Genomic DNA, 27538 nt, shown 5'->3' with positions numbered 1-27538 from the left:
TTTCACTCTTGCTTCCTTCCAATGAGGACGGAGCTGCGGGAGAAAGGGCGCTATAGAGGATCGCTGTGGAGAGCTGCTGCTGTGCTTCGACATCTGAGCTCTGTGGGAAACGATCTCAATACAATTCTGAAAAACGCGACTCCCCGAACGCCAGCCGAACAAGTCTCCACAGCCGAAGCGCTGTGTCTCTTTTCAGCTGGCGATAAACCTTTCCTCGATCCTTTGCGGACTTGTAAAACTGTTCATGATCAGAATAAAAAACGCTCACGCTAATACACAAGCACCCGTGTCTCGCCAAAGCTGACAAATAAACAGACGGACAAGCCGCACTGCACGTGTGAACAGGGTAATGAGCGAGCGAGTGGGGATAGGGCGCCTCCTGCGCTTAAAAGCTTACAGCACCTGGTATTCCCAGGCGGTCTCCCATCCAAGTTCTAACCAGGCTCATCCCTGTTTAGCTTCCGAGATCGGAAGAGATCAGGCGTGCTCAAGGGGGTGTGGCCGTAAGCAAGAGCAAGGCTCGCTGGCACCCTTCTTATAGAGAATTGTCATGGAAATATAACTATCAAGGAAGCCACAAGAGAGAGTTCTCACCTGAGTAAGGTCTTTATTTCAATATTCCAATATTGGGAGCCCTGCAAAGTGCAACCAGAGACTCAATTTTTTACAAGCAGTACAGGGTTTTTATAAGACGTTGCGCTGTAAAAAAGTTCAGCACTTGGTCCCTTCTAAAACTTCCCCTTTCTCTAAGAGAAAACAGATTACATCATAGAGCGAGAGAAGAAAAACTAGATTTGTTATTCAAAGCTTATCAGTTACTTTCAGCTAATTCTAATGACCCAGACAGCATATATTGTTTTGGTACATTGTCTTCTAAAGTAACCTAAACAGTGTACTTTGTTGACGAACTGTTTTCTAAAATTCTGCATGTACTGTAGCACAGCAGTTACATCCTTGAAATATATTATCTAAAAGCACCAATATATTTTTTTCAAAGCTCTCTACATTTTTAAGAATCAATTTACTTATTAGATTTCCACTTCAGTTCCCTCCTTTTTATTCTTGAAAATGATTAAAAGTTAGATTCTTCATATGGACTCCCAGGAGTCTCCCATACTTCGGATTCTTGCGTTCTTATCAGAACATACTGATGCGCAAAAATATTCATTACCATATTTCAAAGCATTGGAATAATATATTTCGTACAGCAACACAAAAGCAGGAAGACAAGTATCACAGCTACTATAATCGGTGTTAGTAACTTAAAGAAAAACATTCCCCCTGGCCCAAACAGTGATTCTAACCAGGAGAGAAATGGGTGAGGCTGTAGAATGAGGCATTAAAGCACATACATAACAAGATGCATTACATTTCTTTAACTTTACAGTATGAATTTTAAGTTTATACCACAAATTACTCATATCCCCCTCATTATCAGTTTCATTCAGCCAGTTTGTATACAAAGAGGCTTCACATTTAGATTCTTCCTCTTTCTGGGTGGTGACAGGCTTCGACATAAAAAGGAAAAAGGCTGTGCAGATCAGTCCCAAGCATGTGATCCCCATCTATCCCTGTGGAGACATCACTCCTGCGCTTTGCTCAGTTCGTTTGTGACCTTTTTACAGTGGGAAGCATGAATTCAGGGCACCTGGCACGGCCCCCTCCACTTGAGTGAACACCATTTCTTTTTCCTGAAGTCTTTCACCAGAATCCAGTCTCCTTATTCATGCATTAATTCTTACAGCACAGGTAAATCCCTGTGGGCTGGAGCCCAGCATTTTTCTTAGGGTTTTTTTTTTACAAGATTGGTCAACAGCTGGGTAATAACTCTTAGAAAAATCTACACATTGTTCCACTGACTCAGCTGTGCCGTTTTGCAGAACAATTCTAGCTGAAGTTGTAAAATTTCTCTTTGGTCCGTTCCTGCAAAACATCTTATTATGAACAAACAAACCATAATAATAATGTGCATCTATGGGAATCACTCCCAAGGGTAACCCCCCTTAAAACTATATTGTTCTACCCATCAGGTTCTGCCACTAAATAAGAGAACCTTTCCCATGAAATCATTTTTTGACCTTCATGATCCCTTCAGGGCGTACAATTAGCACAGAAGCAGCAGCTTTAGTCCACATGTTTTTCAAGCAGGATATTAACAGTATGATCATAACGAATAATACCAGACACACAAATATGTATTGAACCAGAGACCCTCTCCAGGTTCCTAGCACAGACTGTAGCCATGCACCAGTGCCTCAATCATCTGGATTCTAATTATGATATATATTTTTCTTCATCATAGATGTGCTTTGCTAAGTCATTCATTTGCTAATAATTGTCTAGAATACAAGTACTGTTTAGTCTTTGCTCACCTAAACAGCTGTCTATCACCCTAATAGAGAATGGCCTAAAACTGTGATTATAGCGAGGAGCATACAGTTATTTCCATTCTAATATATCTGAGTTACACTCAGACTAAAAGCAGGGCTATTTACCCATGCCAATTAACCTAAATAATCACCTCTACCAAAGGGGATTACTCCCATGAGCATCTTTTATAGCAATACAATCCCAACAGGAGCTCTGATTATTATTTGTGGCTGACTGATAAAGTATTGATTCCATATCCCCATTTATTAAAGTAAAACTCCTTACACTTAACAGGTACACTGTCACCCCCCCTCAGGAAGCTCAACAAACACAGAAACAGTGACAATATAATAATGTTCACTCAGTCTCTGGTGCAGTGGTTCGGTGTCAGCGCAATGCGTAGATCCAGCGATCTCATCCTGTCACTCAGATGGCAGAGTCGGTAGTCAGTTGCACTTGATATGGTCCTTCCCAGCAGGGTTGCAACATCTGGCAGGGTATATCTTCCTCACCCACACCCACTCGCCAGGTATCAGGTCGTGTCTTCCCTCTACTGGAGGTCTCCAAGTGTCCAGCACCTGTTCACCAGCCCCGTGCACCACTTCAATTAACAACCTACAATACTACAATAGAGAATTAGCAAATTCAACAATCCATTAGCCAAATTCATCCCTCTAGGAAGTTTCGTTGATTGGCCTGTGATGATATCAAACAGGCTCTATTACACAGTTCTGTTTGATCCAGCCCGCATCCCATGGTGTTCCTTCAGTCTGATGTCTAGTCAATCTTTTCTGTTCCTTCATTCCACTGTTCTAGCAGACTGAGGGTGATCTCAGTCCATCTCACCCCGAATAATCCAGCCACAGCCTGTCCCTTGATCATAATACATGCGGTAGGGCAGTGCCCACCAAGGGCTTATCTCCATCATCAAGTGTTTGGTAGACACAGAGGCAGTGACAGCAACCCACTGGGAAAACAGATTATAAGAGCCAAGGTTGTAAACATTTGGTACTGCATGAAAGGTTTCTCAGGAGCAGGCCTTTTGAGCTGTAGCACCTGCACCTGAACTGTAGTTGAGTTCCTTTGATAAGCATCACATTGAGATGCCACATAAGTGGCTACTGCTTCAAACACGGTCCCCACCCAGGTTTGGGTAACCAGCACACCATTTGACTCACACCCAGGTGTCCGACACAGTGCATTAGTCGAGCTACAAAGGGCATTAGGCTGTGAGGGCATGCAGAGCGTCCAGTGTGCTGGCAGCACCACACTCTTTTCTAACCATGTCCTTTTCTCTGCTTTAGAGGCCTCAGCCTGAATATCCTGTAGCTGTCCCCTTTTCACCAACAGAGGTCTCACAGGGGTCTCAGACTCCTGTTCTACCAGGACTGTGCACCTGACAGCTACATCTGCAAAGTTGTTCCCTCGAGTTACTGGAAACATTTCTTTATTATGCGATTTACACTTTACCACAGCTACTTCAGTCAGTAGCTGCAAAGCTTCTAACAGTTCAGAGACAAACCCAGCATTCTTGATTGGAGTCCCTTCCATGTTAGGGAAATCCCTATTCCTTCACTGCCATCCAAAATTGTGGCATACACCAAATGTATATATACAGTCTATATAAATTGCTACAATTTTCCATTTAGCATATTTACAAGTTTCAATTAAATATTTTCATTCGGTCTGCTAGCTCTACACCAGATTATTCACAGTTTATACAGCCAGGCAGGTAGCCTGCACAACACATAAACACGGCCCCTTGGCCACCGCATCAAGGGGTCCTGAATAATAATAACCCACCAGACGATGCCTATCTCCATGCTCCTGCACCAGCACAACGGCTCACAACCCATTTCTTTCACTTACAGACAGATTACATGCAGATGATCAGTCTGAGGGAATACAGTCCAGGGCCAGTGTCTGCAAGAAAGCTTGTTTCAAAACATCAAAAACGGTTTCTGCTGCAGGGGTCAAGGCAATTTTGTCTTTAGACTGCACTACCCCCCTTAAACCAATACGTCACTGGACAAGCTCGTTCTGAGAAGGCATTCACCCTGGCTTTATCATGTAGTTGGTTTTATACTCCTTTTTTTCCTCTTTAGATCCAATACTTGGAGTAGCCCGGCCTTATGGATTCCGTAATTAGGTAAAACAATCACAATATCACATAACTCTATTGAGTTAGTTTACATAAATGCTATTTCATGCAGTAATTCCTTATAAAATGCTGCGGTCTGGGCCTAAAATAGGTCTGGGGTGTCCCCCACCCACATCAGTAGTTGAAACTGTACATCTTTTCCCAAGCAGACTGTGACAGCTTATATTTGCTTTAAACACAACCCTTGCACCCCTTCTCCTGTAGCCTCCTGTTACCCGTTAGAAAACTTTATATCACATCTTTATGCTGTTTTAGTCTAAAAACAGGACAGCTGTGCTCCTGTGTCCCCCAGTTACTGCACACTGTAAGATTATTTCACTTTTATTTAAATCCTGAGATAAATTTAGGAAGGCTACAGAGGGGTTTACTAGATTAAAACTGTTAGTTCACGCACGGCTCTCGTTTCAGCTTCTGACATGTTCTTTAATTGTGAAATCAAGCCTCTTTCTTACAATTTCTCCAAAAAACACCTTTTTTTTAGTAACTGTACACCAGCTTATTAGTAGTTTTGTCTTTGGGGTTTTATATCTCGGTATAACATTAAAGTCGCACAATAATTTCAACAAACTGGCGGCTCCCTTTTCTCCTCCTTGGGAGTCTTTTTACCCCATTTGCAGCGCTCGCACTTCTGCATGCATGCTTCACGAGTTATTAAATCAAATCTGTCTCCGCTGTCCGTAATATCAGGAAAGCATAGTTGTACATTCTTGGCAACATCAGGTTTTATCATCAGCAACATCAACCCACTCAAGTAAATTTGTTTTATTACTGTGGAAGTATCTTCATTCACTTCCTTCTCATCGGCTAACCCCGAGTATAATATCCATAAAGCTATAAACCTTTCTGTAAAATCTGAAACATCCTCACTTCCTTCTGCTGACATGCTGTCTAATCAGTTTTCGGTGGGTAATGCTCTTTCAAAAATCTCCACACTAATTCCCACCCTTCTCCTAGATTCTCTCTTAAGGCGTTCTATTTCTTCTTTTGCTGTTTCTTTTTCTGCATATATAACTTCGTTTCGTTCAGCCATTGCTTTTAGCTTTTCCATCAGAGATTTTTGTGTCTCATTTATGATATTCTGTTGAATTCTCAAATATTCCTCTAAATATTGTTTATTTTTATCCAAATGTTCATACACTTTTCTACATTCCTGTTCAGCCTAAATTCCGTCCGACATATTTCTTTGTTTCACTTTGGATTAATCAAACTTTTTTTTTTCTTCACACCAAACCATTTTCACGTCTCCCACGCGCCCCGCGGAACCCCCCAGTCGAGACAAACTGACGAACTATCACAATTCAGGAACACGGACCAGGTTCCAAATCCTGGCTTTAAACACACAGTTGAATCGAGTTACCATTTTCGGCTCTTCTGCGAGTACAGTTCTAGTTACTACCTTCAGCCATACTGCAGTTGTGTACCAGGATGCAACACCTGGATTGTTTCGCACGGGCAGGGCGAGACGCTATTCCTTCAGCAATCCCTTTTTTTCTACCCCACCTTCACAAAACAGGCATCTAAAAACACATACACCATTAACTCATTTTTCTGTTGTACTTGCTTCAGCACCACAGCAACATGGAGAGGACAAGGGACTTTTTAGAAAAGAGGAGTCCTTACCTCTTTTTAGAAGCGGTCGCCTAACTTTTCCTCTCCATGTCCGTGTGGTTTAATTTAGATGGATACTTCTTCATCATTTGGGTTACATATCCGCCAATCTGCCTCCTCCTTTTTAGAGGACGTTGTAAACCTTTAGGAACAATATAATCTAGCAACAAGGTTATGTCACTGTAATTAGGCTTAAGACAATCAAGAACAAGGCTTGCCTTTCTTCGAAATTCTTTACGGTCATCAGGCAATTTAGGAAAAGACTTAACTAATGCAAATAATTCACTAGGAGACCAATGTCAATGTACATATGCTGGAGTTCCTTCTGGACCTGTTAAAGTGCACATTGGCATTTCACGAACAAGTGAAAAGGCTTTGGCTCCGGACCGCTTTCTAGTTTTGGTGGAGACTTTTTCTTTTTAGAAGGCATGGTCATGACTTTAGCTGCAGCTTGCTGTTCTTTAGTTTCAAGACTAGTCTTTTTTGAAGCTTCCCATTATTTCTGTGATTTCTCTTTCCATTACATAAGCTTTCCAATTCGCTTTCTTTCCGTTCTTTTCCTTCTCTTCTTAGTTTCCCCTTCTTCAGAAAACTTATTTTTCCTAATTCAACTTTCCTCTGTCCATTCTGATTCACTTACAAAGATCCTTCATAGTTATGGGCCCCTAATTATCATATATAAATTATGTGCAAGTTCCCTTACACCTATTACCCTAGCTTTACAGTTCATGAACATAAAACATTTTTTTTACTCAAACCCAGGCTATAATTGTTTCTCTGAATTTGTCGTACATGTACTTTTGCTGGACTGCTCGGTCCCATTTTCATCTTTGAATTTCAATTTCCCATTTTTACCAATCGGTGCCTTACTTAGAACCTTATCACATCAACTACTCCGCAGAGCAAAAACCACACGTCTGTGTTAAGATCAGTTCTTTATATGAGTCCCAGACTCATCAAACCCACGTGAGAACACCCCTGTGGCTCGCTTCTCAAACTATTAATTTTTAAGGATCACTTACTGGCGTCAGACAGCTGCCAATTCTCCAGACGCGTCTCTGGAAGGATAAACAATTTATCCTCTGAGGTTCGTCCAATTTTGCTAAAATTGTCAGGGTCCAGATGGAGTTTCAGCAGCCGTTCGCGTTCAGGTTTCTGATCCCGGACGGGCCCCCAAATTGTTATGGAACTATCAAGGAAGCCACAAGAGAGAGTTCTCACCTGAGTAAGGTCTTTATTTCAATATTGCAAGCCCTGCTGCCACTTCGCAAAGTGCAACCAGAGACTCAATTTGTTACAAGCAGTACAGGGTTTTTAAAAGATGTTGCGCTGTAAAAAAGCTCAGCGCTTTGTCCTTTCTAAAAGTTCCCCTTTCCCTAAGAGAAAACAGATTACATCAAAAAGCGAGAGAAGAAGCACTAGATTTGTTATTCAAAGCTAATCAGTTACTTTCAGCTAATTCTAACGACCCAGAAAGCATATATTGTTTTGGTACATTGTCTTCTAAAGTAACCTAAACAGTTTCCTTTGTTGATACACTGTGTAGAGAAAACCGGTTCAGGGACGCCAAATATGTAATCATAGTGGCTCTCTGAAGGCACCAGTTCTGTAGGGTTTGGGCATTTACTGAGACAATTATTAATTGTAGCAGTAAATCACAAAGTTGATTCTTTTGGTGGCTTTAGAATCCAACCATGCGATATAACTCAAACAACGCGCACACACAGGTACTAATACACGAGGATACATTTATTAATACATAGAATATGCATATAAACCTAACAGATCTTATCGAGAGGGTTATCAGAATACAAAAGATATATATTCAATCAGTTACAAAGAGTTATACATATCAAGAGGACATACGTTCAGTATATCATTCATTAAGACCGTTTCGTAAAGTGAACTTGGTTACAACTTCTACATTAGATACTCAAACAAGTACATAACTCTTAGGAATTAAATTGATATCAACTGGTTGGGATAACAATTGAATTCTCGAGCTGTAATGCATTGAAGTTGAATACTCATCCAATCTTTGGGGATTCAGATCTCCTGCGGGCACAAAGAAACAGTTGCAGGCTGTTGCTGTCCAATCCGCGCTCTCTGGCTCGGTGCCAGGCTGTGGTGTGCGGCTTGCGACGGTGTGCTGCTGATACTCACTGTTGGCTTTAACTAGCAAAGTTTGTGCACAGGAGAAAAGATGACTGTGGGTCCCAGCAAGTCAGGAAGAGGACCGGTTCGTTCCTGATGAAGAGATTGTTCTGAATAGTAATTCAGCTGTCCACAGTTCCGACCTGTTCACGAGGCCTGCTGCTGGTTACTCTCTGGTAACCTCCACTCTAGACTCTTAGAACAAAGGAAAGTTCTGGCACTCGGACACACTGGCCATTCCGTGGTTGTCCGGGCTGAGTCTCAGGATGGTCAGGAGGCGCGCTGCGAGAATGTCCTGCCCTTGGGAGCCTTCTGCTCCTGGGCCGTCCTGCCCTGGAATTCTCCTTTGAATTCCTTCTGAATCTTGTCTGAATCTGAATCTGAATCTCTCAGGCTCTCTGTGTTGCCTGTTTTTACCTGGAGGAACTTCAGCTCATTGATTGGCTGAAAGTTCCATGGGCATCAGAGTCCCACGTGGGTTACTCGGCCCTACCAGTCCCTGATTGGTTGATCAAGGAGAGATATGAGTCACTTAAGCCTGACACTTAGTAATGCAGTCCAGATGTCCAACTCGCACTCCCTAGACAGATAGGCGCCAATGGGTGACCATTGATCATGATAGCCAGGCTTAGCTAAGTGCATCCCCCTTTGGGAGCTGTCCTTGGACCTTAAATCACCTTGCATGAATGGTTTCTCTGTGGCTGCACCACAGAGATGAACAGAGAAATGAGGCCTAATTTGGGAAAGCTCAGAAACACTTAATTCTGCCTTATTATTAAGCCTCGCCGCTACAACTGTTTTCTAAAATTCTGCACGTACTGTATTACAGCATTTACATCCTTGAAATATATTATCTTTGTAGATTAAGCTGACCCAGGGACGCCAAATAATGTAGGGAAAACCGGTCCAGGGACGCCAAATATGTAATGATAGTGGCTCTCTGAAGGCACCAGTTCTGTAGGGTTTGGGCATTTACTGAGACAATTATTAATTGTAGCAGTAAATCACAAAGTTGATTCTTTTGATGGCTTTAGAATCCAACCATGCGACATAACTCAAACAACGCACACACACAGGTACTAACACACGAGGATACATTTATTAATACATAGAATATGCATGTAAACCTAACAGATCTTATCGAGAGGGTTATCAGAATACAAAAGGTATATATTCAATCAGTTACAAAGTGTTACACATATACAGAGGACATACATTCAGTATATCATTCATTAAGACCGTTTCGTAAAGTGAACTTGGTTACAACTTCTACATTAGATACTCAGACAAGTACATAACTCTTAGGAATTAAATTGATATCAACTGGTTTGGATAACAATTGAATTCTCGAGCTGTAATGCATTGAAGTTGAATACTCATCCAATCTTTGGGGATTCAGATCTCCTGCGGGCACAAAGAAACAGTTGCAGGCTGTTGCTGTCCAATCCGCGCTCTCTGGCTCCATGCCAGGCTGTGCTGTGCGGCTTGCGACGGTGCGCTGCTGATGCTCACTGTTGGCTTAACTAGCAAAGTTTGTGCACAGGAGAAAAGATGACTGTGGGTCCCAGCAAGTCAGGAAGAGGACTGGTTCGTTCCTGATGAAGAGCTAGTTCTGAATAGTGATTCAGCTGTCCACAGTTCCGACCTGTTCACGAGGCCTGCTGCTGGTTACTCTCTGGCAACCTCCACTCTAGACTCTTAGAACAAAGGAAAGTTCTGGCACTCGGACACACTGGCCGTTCCGTGGTTGTCCGGGCTGAGTCTCAGGATGGTCAGGAGGCGCGCTGTGAGAATGTCCTGCCCTTGGGATTCTCTTTTGAATTCCCTTTAGAATTGTTGAATCTGAATCTGAATCTTGTCTGAATCTGAATCTGAATCTCAATCTCCCAGGCTCTCTGTGTTGCCTGTTTTACCTGGAGGAACTTCAGCTCATTGATTGGCTGAAAGTTCCATGGGCATCAGAGTCCCACGTGGGTTACTCGGCCCTACCAGTCCCTGATTGGTTGATCAAGGTGAGATATGAGTCACTTAGTCCTGACACTTAGTAATGCAGTCCAGATGTCCAACTGGCACTCCCTAAACAGATAGGCGCCAATGGATGACCATTGATCATGATAGCCAGGCTTAGCTAAGTGCATCCCCCTGTGGGAGCTGTCCTTATCAAAAGAAAACATCTTGCATGAATAGTTTCTCTGTGGCTGCACCACAGAGATGAACAGAGAAATGGGGCCTCATTTGGGAAGCTCAGAAACACTTAATTCTGCCTTATTATTTAAGCCTCACCGCTACATCTTAAAGCACCAATATATTTCTTGCAAAGCTCTCTACATTTTAAGAATCAATTTACTTATTAGATTTCCACTTCAAGACTTGTTCGGCTGGCGTTCTGGGAGTCGCGTTTATCAGAATTGTATTGAAATCGTTTCCCACAGAGCTCAGATGTCAAAGCACAGCAGCAGCTCTCCACAGCGATCCTCTATAGCGCCCTTTCTCCCGCAGCTCCGTCCTCATTGGAAGGAAGCAAGAGTGAAAGGCTGAAGTGAAATAGAGCGGGGACGAAGGCAGTGAAGAGAGAGAACGTGGGAAGAAGAGAAAAACGCAGGGGAAAAAAAGCAGCGTCGTAAAAGAGGTGACAGAGCTGTCCTCTCTATAAGTGGGGTGCCAGCGAGCTTTGCTCTAGCTTACGGCCACACCCCCTTGAGCATGCCTGATCTTGGAAGCTGAACAGGGATGGGCCTGGTTAGTACTTGGATGGGAAACAGCCTGGGAATACCAGGTGCTTTTAAGCGCAGGAGGCGCCCTATCCCCGCTCGCTCGCTCATTCCCCTGTTCACAAGTGCAGTGAGGCTTGTCCGTCTGTTTATTTGTCAGCTCTGGCGAGACACGGGTGCTTGTGTATTAGTGTGAGCGTTTTTTTTATTCTGATCATGAACAGTTTTACAAGTCCGCAAAGGATCGAGGAACGGTTTATCGCCAGCTGAAAAGAGACACAGCGCTTCGGCTGTGGAGACTTGCTCGGCTGGCGTTCGGGGAGTCGCGTTTTTCAGAATTGTATTGAGATCGTTTTCCACAGAGCTCAGATGTCAAAGCACCGCAGCAGCTCTCCACAGCGATCCTCTATAGCGCCCTTTCTCCCGCAGCTCCGTCCTCATTGGAAGGAAGCAAGAGTGAAAGGTTGAAGTGAAATAGAGCGGGGACGAAGGCAGTGAAGAGAGAGAACGTGGGAAGAAGAGAAAAACGCAAGGGAAAAAAGCAGCGTTGTAAAAGAGGTGATGGAGCTGTCCTCTCTATAAGAAGGGTGCCAGCGATCCTTGCTCTTGCTTACGGCCACACCCCCTTGAGCACGCCTGATCTCGGAAGATAAACAGAGATGGGCCTGGTTAGTACTTGGATGGGAGACCACCTGGGAATACCAGGTGCTGTAAGCTTTTAAGCGCAGGAGCTTGTAAAACTGATCATGAACAGTTTTACAAGTCCGCAAAGGATCGAGGAAAGGTTTATCGCCAGCTGAAAAGAGACACAGCGCTTCCGCTGTGGAGACTTGTTCGGCTGGCGTTCGGGGAGTCGCGTTTTTCAGAATTGTATTGAGATCGTTTTCCACAGAGCTCAGATGTCAAAGCACAGCAGCAGCTCTCAAAAAAGCAGCGTCGTAAAAGAGGTGACGGAGCTGTTCTCTCTATAAGAAGGAGAAGAAGAAGAGGAACAGAGGATTTGTTTGTCTTAAGTTAGACTTTGTTTTTTTGTGTTTTTTTGGTGTTTTTGGTTGATTTTTAAGCCCTCCCCTTCAGCCTAGCTCTGTTTGGGGAGGGGAGAGACTTTTGGGGTTTTTTTGTTGCTTTTTTGTTGCTTTCTGAGTCCTGTATGTGTTTTAATGGAAGGAAAAAACATGGAGGCAGAGAATGTTATTGTAGTGTAGGTAAGAGAAGGATGAGGAATTTGGACCGACCCCCCTGGCGGGTTTTTGCAAGGGCGCATACTGTTGTGGTGGATGTGAGCGGCGTGGAGAAACCGTCTGCGGGTGCTATTATCGCAGCTGTGTACGGCGTCTGTGGGGAGGGCTCTCTTTTTGCCTGCCGCCCCCAGACGCCAAAAGAGTTTGAACTGACTCTGGACTCAAAAGAACATGCGGACGCATGTTCTTTTGTTCACACCCTGTTCACACCCTGCTACTGCCGCTGGCTGGAGCGGAAGGAGGTAGTGGTGTCCTTCCTCCACCTCCCGGCATATATCTCAGATTAGACTATCAAGGAGAAGCTGAGTAGCTGGGGGGTGAGAGTCATTTCGGACATCAGGATGCGCCACTACCCCGGGACCACCATTGCTGATGGCACGAGGTTTGTTCGGATTCGCTTTCCCGATCATGTAGCCTCGTTGCCATACAGCACCCGCTTCGCCACGGCAGAGGGGGGGCAGTACTTCAGGGTCCTCCACGACCAGCAACAAAGGGTGTGTCATGTCTGCCTGGACTTGGGGCACATCGCCAAGGACTGCCCTGAGTTCCTCTTCTATGAGTGCAGACAGCCCGGCCATCGCGCCAGGAAATGCACCGCTGCCAAGTGCCCGGACTGCCTCCATGCGCTCATGAGCTGCAACTGCGAGCCGGAGCCGGAAGATCCAGCCGGAGCAGGAGCAGCTGCCCGCAACGCTGAAGGGGTTGAAGATGGACTACGAGTGGCCGCTGCAGCTGAGCATGGAGAGTTGCCAGCAGCAGTGCCCCAGGACCCCAGTGAGCCAGCAACGCCCCAGCCGGTGATGGGGGAGAGGCAGAGGGAGGCCCCTCCAATCCTGGGTACAGCGCAGCAGAAAGGAGCCGGGGACCAGCCAGCATCTCCACCAGCAGGGGCGCCCCGTTGCCCTAACAGACCTGCTGCGTCCCACTCTGTGCCGCAAGAGAAGCGGAGGAAGGTTGCTCCACAACAGGCGGCAGTGCAGCGTGGTGCAGCTGAGATCCTACGGACACCACCACCACCAGAGGCGGCCCCTCAGCGTACCAGTGGGCTTATGACACCCCAGCCTGTGCAGGGAGAGAGGCAGAGGGAGGAGGCGACGGCACCAGCACCACCACCACCATCACCGTCAGCAGTTCCCCAGCTTACCGGTGAGCCAGCAGGGCCCTCTTCTGGGTCCAGGGATGAGAAACCTGCTGGGGTCAGCAAAGGCGCTGCTGCGAGGCGTGTGACCAAGCGGCAGCAGCAATGGCGACAAGAGCCTGGCAAGGTGTACATAGGCCCAAACGAAGAGACGCCCGAGGACCCAGAGGAGCCTGAGGGGAAGCGCCCGGTTGCCCTGCAGCGGCCACAAGACACCGGCCTGCCTGGTGAGGGAGCCTCTTCAATACTCGGTCAGGCACCGTTGGCAGAGACTGAAGAAGGGGAGTTGGATATGGTCGTGGGAGGAGAGGTAGGGGAAGTGGTGGAAGTAGGAATGGAGGATGGGTGTCTGGAGATGGATGGGGCAGGGACAGAGGAGGGGGAATTACAGGGCATGAAGATGGAGGGGGAAGGAGAGGTGGTGGAGATGGATGGGGTGGAGAGGGAGGACAGGGAGGAGGGGGAGAGGAGTGGGCGAGCCGGGGTACAACCGCCTGGGCCCTCGAAGGCCGGGATCCAGTGGCACCACGTCAGGCCTCAGCCCAACCTCAATCCCAGTTCAAGAGTTGTCCGCAGACCCATCCCTGATGTCTCTGCGGTGGCGGAGACAGGAGGTGGGGAGGAAGCAGCAAGTGTTGGCAATGAGAATGTGGCAGAAAGGGCGGGGAAACTGTTGTGCGGGCCGGAGAATTAACTTCACTCTTTCCTGGCCATATACGTGATGGCATCTTTCGCCTCTTTAAATGCCAACGGGCTGAGGGACAGAGCGAAGCTGGGGGCAGTGTTAGCTCTTCTGGGGCGGATGGATGTTGTCTGCCTCCAGGAGACCTTCTGGGACGAGGAGTGTGTCCGAAAGGTGCGAGCACAGTGGGACTGGGAGCTGTTTTACAGCAACGCCTCCGGCCTGTGCAGGAGGGGGGGTGGCCGTGCTGGTGAGGAGGGGAGTGTACGAGAGCGTAAGGCTCCTGCATCGCGACACGGAGGGCCGGCTCCTGCAGGTCTGTCTTGGGTTTCCTGGACAGTCCGTGCTGCTGAGCAACATCTACGCCCACAATGGGGAAGCTGAGCGGCTCGCCTTCTTCAAGCAGCTGGAGGCGAGCTGCTTTCAGTAGCCAGGGCTGGTCGTCGGAGATTTTAACTGTGCACTGAGTGCGCTCGATGTCGCGGTTGGGATGACCTTTAAGAGCAGCGCTGCTCGCAGCTTCCTGGAGCGCAGTGCGGAAGCTCACTGGTTCGTGGATGCGTGGCGTCAGGCTTATGGTGCGCGGAGGGACTTTTCTCGGCGGCAGGTCGTCGAAGGTGTCTTGAGACAGAGCCGGATCGACCTGTTGCAGGGGGACATGAGTCTCTTCCCGTGCCTGAGCCGGATGCACTATGTGTTCACGACCCTGAGCGACCATGCTGTGCTTCACTTCTCTCTAGCAGGGGCACAGGAGGACCGGGGCCCTGGCCTCTGGTGCTTTAATAAGGTCAGAAAAGCTGGTCTGGTGGGATAATCTCAAGTACGCCATCAAAGAGTTCAGTATCTCGTATGGCCTGTCCCGGGGGCGGGAGAAGGCCAGGCGGGAGAGAGAGCTTCGGGCTCGGATCACCTCAGAGCTCGGGCTCCTGGCAGATCACGGCGGGGGCTGCGAGCTCTTGCTGGAGCTGAGGGGTGAGCTGCAAGCCCTGGAGGAGGAGAAGTGGAGAGGAGCCAGGGTGCGCAGCAGAGCCCAGTATCTGGCCAAGGGCGAGAAGAGCACAAGGTTCTTCTTCGTCCTGGAGGAGGAGAGGCAGCGCAGCTCCTTCATCAAGGAGCTGGTGGGAGAGGACGGTGTGCGGCTCTCTGCCCCTGAGGCCGTTAGGAATGAGGTGTTTTCTTTTTATAGCGCCTTGTTCCGGTCCGAATGGGTGGATGAGCAGCAGACCCAGGCCATGCTGGCCAGGGTGAGTACCTGCCTGTCACAGAGCGATCGTGAGCTCTGTGACAGTGCGCTGAACTTGGAGGAAGTGCTTGAGGCACTTCGGGGCTCGTCTCCTAACAAGAGCCCAGGGTGGGACGGGCTCTCCTCCGAGCTCTACAGACACTTTCAGCAGTCCCAGGGGCCCCTCCTTCTGGAGGTGTTCCAGGAGATTGCCAGGACCGGCGCTCTGACCCCATCTATGAGAAGGGGGGTGATCTCTCGTCTACAAAAAGCAGGGGGATCCCTCCCTTTTGAAAAACTTTCGCCCGATCAGTCTGTTGAACACAGACTATAAGATCCTAACTCGTGTTCTCTCCCTCAGGCTCGGGAAGGTTCTGCCCCGGATCCTGTCGCCTTCGCAGACCTACTGCGTCAAGGGGAGAGACATCGCGGACACGGTGTGCTCCATCAGAGATGTCGTGGACCTTATGCGGGAGCAGCCGAAGGGCGGATACGTCCTGAAACTGGACCTGGAGATGGCCTTCGACAGTGTGGAGCATTCCTTCCTGTTTGAGGTCTTGAAGAGCTTCGGCTTCGGCGAGGCCTTCATCTCCTGGGTGAGGCTCGTGTACAAGGGGATCATGAGCTGTGTCAAGGTGAACGGTTCCCTCACAAGCTTCTTTCCAGTGACCAGGTCAGTGCAGCAGGGCTGCCCTCTGTCAGCTCTGCTCTACTCCTTAGTGGCTGAGCCCCTGGGTCTGGCGATCCCCAGTAAGGAGGGGGTGTGCGGTGTCACCTTGCCTGGGGGCACCGCCACCTCGTTGATATACCAATATGCTGACGACACCACACTGACGTTGGCAGAGGTGGCGGAGATCTCGGCCATTTTGGAGGTGGTGCAGGCCTCCTGCGCTGCCTCGGGCGCCAAGGTAAACTTGGAGAAGTCTGAGGTCATGCCAGTGGGGAGGGCAGACCTTGCACCGCTCCTCGGCTACCCTGTCAGGGTGGAGACGGGTCACCTGAAGGTCCTTGGCGTCTACATTAGCGCTGATGAGCAGGCCACTGGGCTTCTCCTGTGGAAGGAGAAGCTCATTAAGATGAGGGCCAGGCTAAATCAGTGGAGACACAGGTCCCTGACCCTAAAGGGAAGGGTCCTGCTCGTTAACACACTGTGCCTGTGCCTCTTGTGGTACCCGGTGTCTGTGATGCCTCTTCCTGAATGGGTAGAGAATGAGATTAGGCAACTTGTGGTGGGATTCGTGTGGGAGGGGAAGCCTCCACGGGTTGCTCATGACACCCTCATTGGGGAAATCTCCAGGGGTGGGCTGAAGCTGTGTGATGTAGGCCTGAAGCTGAAAAGCTTTAGGCTGAAAGTAGTGAAGAAATTCCTTGACCTGGATAATGTCGGCATTTGGAAGATTTTTAATGGTACGCTACCTCGATGACTTGTGGGGGCTTGGGGCAGGAGACTCTCCTGGTGAGGCTGACTCCGGGGTTGATAAAACATCTGCCCTCCTTTTACAGGGAGGTCCTGCTGGCAAGGGGGTAGTTCATGTCCCAGCATGTCTCCTACACGCCGGAGACCCGGGCCCAGCTTCTGGAGCAGCCTCTGTTCCTCAACCCCCTGCTGGGGTCTCGATGGAACAGGCGGCTCTACGAGGCTGGCATATCCAAGGTCAAGGATCTTCTTTATGAAGTAAAGGACAGTTTTCTGCCCACCCAGGCTATTGTCGACGCTGTGCGAGAGGTCGACAACAAGCTGCCTGTCAGTAAGATCCATCAGGATTACGAGCAGCTCAAACTCGGTCTCCCGGACAGTTGGCTGGAGAAGCTCCGTCCACAAGACGGGGCAGCAGGCCCAGCCTGGCTGGAGCTGAGGGTGAAGTGGGGGGACCGTGGGGTGGACCTCCTAGAGTGCACCACCAGCATGTTCTACAGGCTGATGGTGGCGAAATGGTTCAGTGTGCCAATCTCTGAGGAGTTCTGTGGTAAGATCTTCCGCCACCTCGAGCCAACATGGATCTGGGCATGTCTGAGGCTGCCTTTCCTGCCCTAGAGATGCAAGCAGCTGGACTTCATCCGTCACAACTGCGTTTTCACCAAGATCGTACTGCAGCGCTTCCATGCTGAGGAGGACTCCCTCTGCCCTGTGTGCAGGAAGTGGACGGAGGGGCTGCTGCACCTCTTTTTTTTCAGTTGTGATGGATTGAAGGATTTGAGGACGTGCTTGACGGATCTGCTGGATGGCTTGTTTCGCGCTGTCCGAGGAGCTGTTCTTGACTTTCTCATTAAAAATAAGCTTACGTATTTTAATTCAACGTGATTACTTTTCGCTCTCGATAAAACACGTGTGATTTTGGGGCAGGGGGATATGGTGGGGCATTCTAAAACATCACAACCATTTGAAAACTGTCTTGAGATATGTAGGCATGGTTACGGATTTGGAGTTTATGCTTAAATGAGCCGACTTGCCGGTTTTGAAGTGTGACACCTTAGCTGTCAGGCCCCGATATTGACTGCTGCGAAGATGGCTTCTTTAAGTAGTGAATCATCGGATTCCTCTGCTATGCAAACTGAAAAGGTAAGTTGCTAAAATATTTTTTCTGATAATGGAATTGTTGTTTCAATCTGCGCTTAGCGTATATCATTTTCAACACTTCGTCTTCTTTTTAGCAAAAGCTGACCCCGCACTCAGTGGTGTGTGACAGTGGCTGTCATGTGAGCACGTACGGGGAATCTGGTGTTGGTGAACCGTCAACGACTGATGATAAAGAGTCGCTACAAATAGTCAATATTAAACCGCGAAGAGTGTGGAGGAAACGAAAAACTCTAACACAAAAGAGGCATTAAAATGGTAAATAGTTTAGGTAAAAAGCATGCCTATTTATTTTGTTAAGCCTTCCTTTTCTTTTTTCCTTTAATAGAATAACGAAGAGGTCGACGCATCAATCTTCTAATTACCATCGAGCTTGAATGTTTCGTGTCTGTGCATATGTATTCGCCAAAATGTTAATAATGATGATGTTCAACTTAGTTTAGCTAATGATGGCTCTAATGAGCCTGATGCTATGGATCAGATTGTAAAGTCGGTGGAATGTTGCATCTTCAGCCATTGTTTAAAGGGGGTTCTGATTGATGAATGCGAGGCCTGTTTGATTAATCATCCAGGTCAACGGGGTCACACATGCCTGGTTGACGGGTGCGCGGATGGGTACGAAGATGTGTCGTTTGCTGCGTTAGAAATTTATACGTCTCTCAGTTTAGCCCAAATTTTATCGGCTGTTCTGTACATCGCCAGGGGCCTGGGTGCCTATACCATTACAAATCATACTGAGCGGAGTATAAAACACTTGCTGAGAAACATAATTGACAACCGATCGCCATATGAGTGTGTACGCTCCTTACTTGAAAAGGTAGATGGAAAAATACTAGACGTGACTTTTGGTGCATTGCAAAAGAAACATTATACTTATTTTTACACAAGAGAAAAAAAGATCTATGTAAAACCATGGCTGTGTTTTAGAGACGGGTGAGCCATCGTCCAAAGAATGAAGAATTCCGAATATATACGTTAGAATTCTTACAAAGAGTTCTTTACACCCTTCTTTCTGCAAAGCTTGAAATTAAAATCAATAAACAGAATGCTCATGTCCTTGAATTTGTTAAAGAGATAGATGTGTATGTAAAGAACATGAGTGAAATTACTGTGATTCTGATGTTTTCAGATTAGAAACTGAAGCCTGGCGGATTCAGCGGTGTGTATTCCAAAATACAACGTATTTTACATAGAACCTGTGGTTACACCGTCCCTCTGATCACTCAGGCAAATTTATTTGATCTGTTAGACAGAGTTGCCCAGTTTGGTGTTCATGGCTATAGAAATGGCGAGGGAAAGGGCCCTATGAACGCTTTTTCAGATGCTGCTGAGTTTCTGAACAATGTTGGGGTGATAGCTACAACTGATTTTCTGCACCAACATTTAATTGGTGATTGCAAGCAGTAGTCTGTAACGTGTGTGAAAAGTTCAAAAGTGTATACTGGGATGTTTCCTTTGATGTTTCTGTATTTGAAAACCTACTAATGAAGTAAAGTGGTTCACATTTCACATGTTATTTGTCCTGCGAGTTCTTTCCGTGAGACTTTGTGTGTGTGTGTGTGCTGCAACAGCCCACACCCCGGGATCTCACGGCCCACTTTACTCAGTGAGTGAGTGTGTGTGTGTGTGTGTGTGTGTGTGTGTGTGTGTGTGTGTGTGTGTGTGTGTGTGTGTGTGTGTGTGTGTGTGTGTGCGCTTGTTGTTTTTTGAGACATGCTATCAGGGTCAACCAGTCTGACACCTGGCTGCGGCTGGTGCCGCTTACACCCCGGGAACTCACGGCCCTCACCAGACTCCCCACAAACCGCCGTAACGCCCCGATTCCCTAGGGTTATAATAGAGCGCACTCAAACCTACGGCAGACTTGATCACCTTCCAACCCTCATCGCTAATACGTGCTTTCATACACTTATTTATAAATTGAGGGGGATGCGATGGTGGGTATTTGGACCCTGAGGCCCAGGGAGTGGAAGGCGGGACAACAACACTCATAATGAAACACCATTGGCTCTGGAGGGGGCGGGACATCCCCTCGTAATGATGCACCATTAGCCAAAAAGGGGGCAGGACATCTGCCCATGGCGGCCTCCCATTGCCTGAAAAAGGGGGCGTGGTACCTGTCAAAACGTTTGACGAAAGGTGTCACTTTATTCTACTCCCGGACCAAAAACAGCCCTCGGCTCATCAACTCAATCCAGAACTCCTGGTCTCACAACCGCATTCCCTCGGTGCTTTCCTACCACCCTAACCCAATTTCTATCCCCAGGACCATCATTAACAATGACTACATTTTACAGGACGATCCCTCCATCGGTACTCTTTTTTCTCGACCGCCCAATCATCTCTTATCGCTGACCACCACATAAGCTTCTTGTTCACAGCTCCCTCGCACTCAGCACCTTCCCCTGCAATAGCACTCGCTGCATCACTTGCAAATACATATCTAACGACATTCAGGGCATCACAGGACAATTCCGGATAACCCTGACCTTTGTGCAGGTTCATCTGAAAAGAAAAGACATCTCATGTCTCCCTCTGTCATCTGTGAGCTTCAGCAGTTGTCTTTGTGATGACCTTGCCGTTGTAATCACACACCACCTCTCCCTTCTGGAAACACCTGGAAGTCACAAACTTCTTCCCCTTCACAGGATCGTCAGTGATGCTCAGGGCTTCCCAGATTTGATACTTTATCAACTTTTTAATTTGCATGTCATTTGGTGGCAGTCCTGTGTTGGGCTTCCACTTCTCAAGCACTTCAGACACTGTTGATACATTGGCTGACCAGTCCATCTTCTCCATCTCCTTTCACAGCTGCTGACCTGGGCATTACAGCGCAGTTTAGTGAAGTAAAGATGAAACGGCTGATAAAACACACATAAAATGCAATTAAGGTACATTCTAGATTTTCTTAAATACTGTACATGATTGGAGCTATGCAGGTGGAGGTCTTTTGTTCGGTATTAACATGGATTTTAATTGGCTTCTATGAAAATTGGCCATGGTGTGAGTGAGTCCTGTGATGGACTGGTGTCACATTATGGGTGATACAGTACTTTGCATCCACTGCTTGCCAGGATGGTTCCAGTTCTACCACAACCCTGAATTGAGTGGATGGGTATATCAATGTAGCCATCAACTTGCATGTTCCTCTTCTTCACGCAATGCAAAGGAAGCCAGCTGTTGTTTGAGGTTTTGTGCTCTTTAACAGGAATTATGACCATTTTTGTGCCCACTTGTTGAAACAACACTTTCTTTGCACCCATTCCTCAACCTGTAATAGCGAGAAAATAAAAATGAACACACCAAACTGTAAAAATCCCATATATGTAATTTCTTACTTTTGTTGTATGAAAGTATTCTTACTGTCATGTTCTTTACCACCCCTGGGTGCTACAGGTGCTTCAGCTGGAGAAAGGCCTGCAGGTAATACAGTACAAGAAGCTGCTCAGGCAAGGTGATGTCTTGCCCAGTCTATGCAACACATCTCTCTTTGCAACCATCAACACCTTCCAGCAATCCTTCGTACTTGGTTCTGGACTCTGCAACTGTCTAGATCTGTGGGAGAAATTAATACTCATCAACTTTTTTGTATTCAGATTAAAAGTACAACTGAAAGAAGTTTTAAAATGAAAATGACCTATTTTTAGTAATCTCTTGGCAACATTCTTACTGTTCTTCTTCTGAATATCCTTTAGGATACTTTGGAAGTTGATGATGAGGTTAGCCAGGCTGGGATCCTCTACTTTCACACTGATATCATTTAGGATGTAGCCCAGAAAATGGTTTATGTTCTTAATATAATTAGCAATGATTTGGTGAGACAGTCCAGTGGTCTTCATTTGGTTACAATAATTGTTGTTTTGGATAGGCCCTTTACAAAGTTTAAGGAAGATGCAAATGGATCCATAAAAACAGGAATCAGGAAACATTTTCTACCTGACAAATGTAGAGTCACTATGTTTATGGCGAAGATTTCACATGGGTGAATTTTAAGCTAAGGAGTAAAAGCATGTGCTATGGAAATATCACTGCTCAATTTTAAATGCCTTTAAAAAATAAATACCTCCTGAGAGCAATCTGCCACTCCAAGATCCTTGGTAAGGTCCTGTTTAAACCCAGCCAGGTGAGGAGCATCCAGGGAGTGCGTTCTGTCCAGTCCAGCCTGGGTCACTGTCTTCCTGAGAGCCTGCTGATGGCTTTTAAGAACTGGGGGGACAGTAGGAATACAAAATACACATTTAAACATTTTTACTTCTAAGACAAACTAGAATACAAGTATAAAACAAAAGATACATTTGGAAAAAATAGAAAGTTCTCCAGAACTCACATCTTCCCCTTCCTCTTCCACTTCAGTCTCTGGCATCTCTTCCTCCTGGACAGCAGCCTCTTGCTCAGGGCATCTGGACCACCGGTATATCATTTTAACATACCCTTACATAAAGGTAAAGGTTAGAAATGAAACAGAAGAACCCTTATAAATTATAAATATCTTACCTTGCTGATGTGTCTTCAGGATTCCACATAAAACAGTCCATGGACTCCGCCAGTCTAACATTCTCACCACACATGAGCCCTATGCTCTTGCAATCCCCGACCTGCCGATTCCTCAAGTGATTCAACAAGTCCTTCCTGGCCTGGAGAAGGACCTTGCTGATCTCCTCTGCTGAGGCTCATTTCATACACACCCTCTTTAGGTGAAGAGGAAACTGGTCAAATGTCTTCAGGCAGGTCTTGCACACCAGAGGAATCCTCATGGGTCTCTTTTGAAAATAAATAACTTTTGTGTAAAGGAACAAGTCAAGACTGTTTCAGTTTCTTAACCGAGCCTTAATTTTCTCTCCAATAGCTTCACCATATTGTTTATTGTATTTTTATCAGAATTATACCTTGCTCTAAAATAATGACTTTATAAAACAACTTAACTCTTACTTGGTCTTGTTCGCAGTCTTTCCAGTAGAAGTCGTTGTAGAATTTAAAAACTGCTGTGATAATTTGATCTGCCCGAGTGTCCTTCCCTAACCCAGTATTGATAGATTGTGTACTGTAGGGTCCAAAGGTGGTGTTCTGCAATTTCCTCCCATAATGTTTCTTTGATCAGTTGGAAGCAAGTGTGAAAGCTTCCTCCCAGTGGGGAAGCTCAAGATCCTCTAGTTGTATGACAGATTTTCCTCGTAGTGCTCTTCGAGGATCTGCAGTGTGGTGTGAAGCCAATTTTTGGCATTGCTTACCAGCTTCAAATATGTGAGTTTGGGTGGCTTGGCAGGTTTTATGAGTTCCTCGGTCTTCCGTCGTAGGCTGGTGGGTGCTCGGTTCTCCCGTCCAATAAAACTGCTGTGTTTTGTAAATGGTGGACTGTTTGAATCATTTTGTAGATGATCCTGGTTCCTTGTTGGAAGGTATCCTGTCTGTTTGACATTTGTTTGTTGTGTAGGCAGTGTGGTGGGTGACCGTACGGTTGCGTGCATTGTCAACTCTGGATTGATCCTTACTTACCATTTAAATGCCTAAAGCTTCGTTGACACCGTTTGGTTTCCACTGTTAGGCAGCTTTAACTCTGTAGAATCTGTGGCTCCATAGGAAGACAATCTTGCCTTTCTGTGTGTCGCTATGTTTCTGCCTGGGTCTTCTTCAGGCATTGTTCTGGAACACTGTGTCCATGCTGGCCTGTTTTTATCCTGTTTTGTAAGGGGCAGTGTGTTGTAGTTCCTCCTAGGGGGCTAGTTTGTATCCTATGGTCTGTGTTCCTTCTGTACGTTTCTGTATGAGTAGGTGCAGTTTCAGTTGGTGAATGGGTTTCTGCTTTCCCTGGTGGGGATTATGCAAGGACCATTAACATCTCAATAGGCAATCAGGGTCTTTTGTTTTTTCTCCCTAGTAGGACTGTGCAAGCTGTGCGAGTTTCCATAGCTGATTGGTTTCAGTTATTCTTCTGTTTGTTGCGTGTTAGTATGGTGAAGAGTTCCAGTCCCTGTAGGATCTGGCTAGTTAGGAGAGGGGAACAAAGCTCCTTCTCCCAGATTTTATCCGAGAGGGGACCATCTGGGACAAGGAGAGGACTCTCCTTCCAACGACTAAAACCCTCCCAGTTTTTCTGATGTACAGGTCTTGTGTAAAGATAGTATTAAGTCTTTTGATCCACGCCCTTTCCTTTTTCTTTCTTTCTGTCTCTGTCCAGTTGGGGTTGCTTTCCAGTCCCGTGGTTCCTGATGTACCTGTGTTGTGTCAGCTGGGTTCGGATGGAGTTACCCGTTCCCCCCACATAGGTCACCCAGCACTTTTTGCACTGGATGCTGTACATGGCGTTATTGATGTTTTCTGAGAGTGCCCTTTGCAACTGGAAGATTTCTTTAGTTTCTTTGTTTTGGATCGTTGTTTTCTGTTATGAAATGTTTGGCTCTTGGTGTATATGATCTGTTGTGTACAGGTTTTAGCTTGCTTTGGTCTAATTAATGCTAAAGGTTTTTGTTTTTTTCTGTGTGCAGATATGATTTTGTGCTCCCCCAGTATGTTTGTGTTTTCTAATATCATGGTTTTTGGTTGGTTTTTATGCTGAGTTGAAAATATGATGTGTTGAGGGGTATTTTTCTGTCATCTGGAGTTTTTCTATTTAGAAATGTTTGTGCCACATTTTTGAGGAAACTTTGTGTGTATCTTCTCTGGCATAAAGCTTGGAAGAGTGTGTATTTGGCTTCCTCAAAGTCTTGTTGTTGTGTACAGATTTTGTGGAAGTGTAGGAGTTGTGATTTTACCAGTCCTTTGAAAGTATGTTTTGGGTGGAAGCTATCCTTGTGCAGTAAGCCGTGTGAATGTGTCTTTGAAAAATACCTTGATGTCCAGTTTGTCTGTGTTGTTGAAGGAAGAAACTTTGTATGTGGTGGTGTCTAGGAAGTCTATCAGGCTACCATGCTTGGTGTATTTGAGTTTAATGGACCTGTGGTGTGTGTTGAGGGTGTTAATGATTTCTTGTAAGGCTTGATATGTGCTGCCTATATGTTTATTTTTTATATCTTAGCCCTGTGATGGACTGGTGTCCTTTCCAGGGTGTAGCCTGCCATGTGTCTATTTCTTGCCACATTTTAAAGTGGAGTTATAATCTTACTATTTTTACAGTTTTAAATTGACATTTACAAATGTATATTAAAGCAGCTACCCACCTGAACTAAACTATGTCAGCATGTGTAGTCTGCAAAGGAACAAGTAATAGGTTTATTCCATACTGAAAAGAGAAGAGAGAAAACTCAACGTTTCGTCTGTGAAGCCTTCTTCAGGTGTGAGAAAGACAGGGCAGGTTACAAAGATTAAATACCACAGAAGAACAAAAGCTGGGAGAGGGGAGGAGGCAGGAGCGGCAGAGAGGCCACTCAGGAAGTGCAAAGTGGAGAGAGGTGAAGAAAGGTGTGAAGTCAAAACCTGCAAGAGAATAGAGAAGATTATATTAAAATAAGTCAGTCATTGAGAGATCCTGGCCATTTGAGGTGAAAAGAAAAACTAACTGATGTTTTTTTTTTGTTGTTGTTGTTGATTTGTGTGTGACAATTCAAAAGGGATGCACATGACAGTATTTTTTGATACATTTGTGATAAATGCTTTTTCTTTGTGAATAGTCTTATTTTAGTGTACATAATGTCAATGAGTTAGTACCTTAAAGAACAAGCAGTAAAAGAAATGACATTTCAGGTTTATTAGCTAAAGTTTTTATAAGTGAACTGAGATTCCTTTACAGTGCAGAGACCCATCTTTAATATGCTGTGTGTGCTCATAATGGACTTGAAATTTGTTTTTGTCACAATGTAAAGGTATAATAAATAGATAATATACTCCATTTATCAAGACTTGACTATTTTCATAATCATTGTCTCACAGTGTAGACCTGGGTGACATAACAGGGGTCAGGGCTGTGTTGACTGGAGGTTTGTGTAGACTGGCCATTGTCTATGTGAGACTGTGGGATCACTAGGGGTCCCCCCCCAACACCTGTAACATTGTCAAATGGTATAATTACCTACAAAAGCTAAAGTTTCCTCCATTAAGGGGTCACTATTTGTTACATTCTGGTGGAGCAAGAGACAAGATAAACCTCTCACTGTCACTGACGGAGCAGTCCGGGACACTCTATGCTAGATTGGACTGTTGTCTTTGGAAGATGGGGTCACAGGTGATGAAATAGACCACAGTGGCAGTCCTGCCTAGCTGTTATATCACTGACAGACTCACCCACACATTGAGAAGAGAACACTGGTTTCTGTGCAGAAAGCAGAGCAACTCACTTTAACTGGTCAATTAGGTCTAATGAGTTTTATTGCCCTTGACATCTAACTTACTCCAGCCCCCCTTGTGGAAACAACCCCTAATTACTGTTCATGAGCTCCTGGACACATTGTTTCCCGTTGGAACCAACCTGGAGCAGCAGAACAGAGGTTTTTGTTTCTTTAAATTGTCTGCTGTTGTAAAACAAGTCATCCCTTAGGAATAAAAACTCTCCCTCTAGTCTGGTTGCTATCTCCTTTATTTGCCCCATATTCCCAGGGCAAAGCAGCTGAGTGATCAAAAGCTGAACTGCAAGGAGCTGAATTTCACACTGGGTTACAACAGACCCTGGTGGGAGAATGGGCAGGAGAGGGCCGGTTGTGCTCCTGAACTAGTCCCCTCCTTTCCTACTCTCGTATTTGCATCACAGTCTATAAACTCCAGCCCTATTGCTTTTCTTCCAGTTCATTTTTTTTAATACAGCTAGTGAATTATGTATACTCTTGTGAAGTATCAAGAAGCACTCTTATCTTTATTTCACGTACAGTATACAGCAGACTGCTTGATAAAAATAAATAAATAAAAGCGCTATTCCCGACGGTCTAGCATAGTAACCACAACTCCAATAACTTTAACTAGAGGAAGAAATCCATCTTCTGCTCAAAAGGAAAAAAAAAACATTGAAATCATAAATCTCCAGCACTGGCTGGAGACTCTGTGTGTCCGTGCTCAGCGGTTATATAGGACAGGTGCGGCTCATTGCTCTTCGCTCCCCGTGCGGAATGCGCGTCTCCTCCTTCCAGACTAGTAACACCGCTGCATACATCCCTCTTAAATCCCAGAAACACAGAAACTCCGGGGTGTTTCTGTGAGTCAGTACTGGGTTTCTCTGTTCGAGGTTACAAGCAAAAACAAAAAAAGCGCTGAAAGCAGGAAGTTATTTCTGCTCGTAGGCATAAACGTGTAAAAATACATTTTCTGATTCCTAAAACCCTAATAAAATCCATCTAAGTCTCCATTTCGTTCCCAATGCACATAACTGAATATAAACCAGTCAAGTTCAGGTACTTTTCTGATGTACAATATCTGAATAGTTCTGGCGCTGCTGTTGTAACAAAGATACTTACGAACTTTTTTTTCATACGAGCTCTTGCCGTTTTTAAAATGAATATTTTTTTGAATAAATCACACGAAACACCAGCGTCACTTATTGTAAGCATCTGACCAATTACATTCCTGAATGTTAAACCCATTTAGCATTTATTTTTAACTTGTTTTATTTTTTTTTAAATTACACACCTGTTAACTTAGTCCGGATCGCGGTCACCGAGGACCACTCCTGTCTCCCCAGATGACACTTTTTATTTTTAAGATAAACGCGAGATAAACAACGTTTGTTTGAAACCGCTCCACAAATTTTCTCACATGC

At 45.8% G+C, this 27538-nt stretch overlaps 1 long non-coding RNA gene and 2 pseudogenes across 1 annotated transcript in view; 2 read left to right on the top strand and 1 right to left on the bottom strand.

The window, feature by feature from the left end:
* The window catches only part of LOC148637978 (uncharacterized), a 130388-nt gene that overhangs the window by 7798 nt on the left and 95052 nt on the right, over positions 1–27538 (top strand). The window lies entirely within an intron of this gene.
* On the bottom strand, positions 391–509 carry LOC148637987 (5S ribosomal RNA; annotated as a pseudogene).
* Positions 11613–11721, top strand: LOC148637986 (5S ribosomal RNA; annotated as a pseudogene).

This window comes from Lepisosteus platostomus, unplaced genomic scaffold (genome assembly GCF_059453375.1).
Source record: "Lepisosteus platostomus isolate fLepPlt1 unplaced genomic scaffold, fLepPlt1.hap1 Scaffold_101_H1, whole genome shotgun sequence".
Taxonomy (NCBI): Eukaryota; Metazoa; Chordata; class Actinopteri; order Semionotiformes; family Lepisosteidae; genus Lepisosteus; species Lepisosteus platostomus.
Note: the sequence above shows the minus strand (reverse complement) of the source record. Positions and strands in the feature narration are given on the sequence as shown.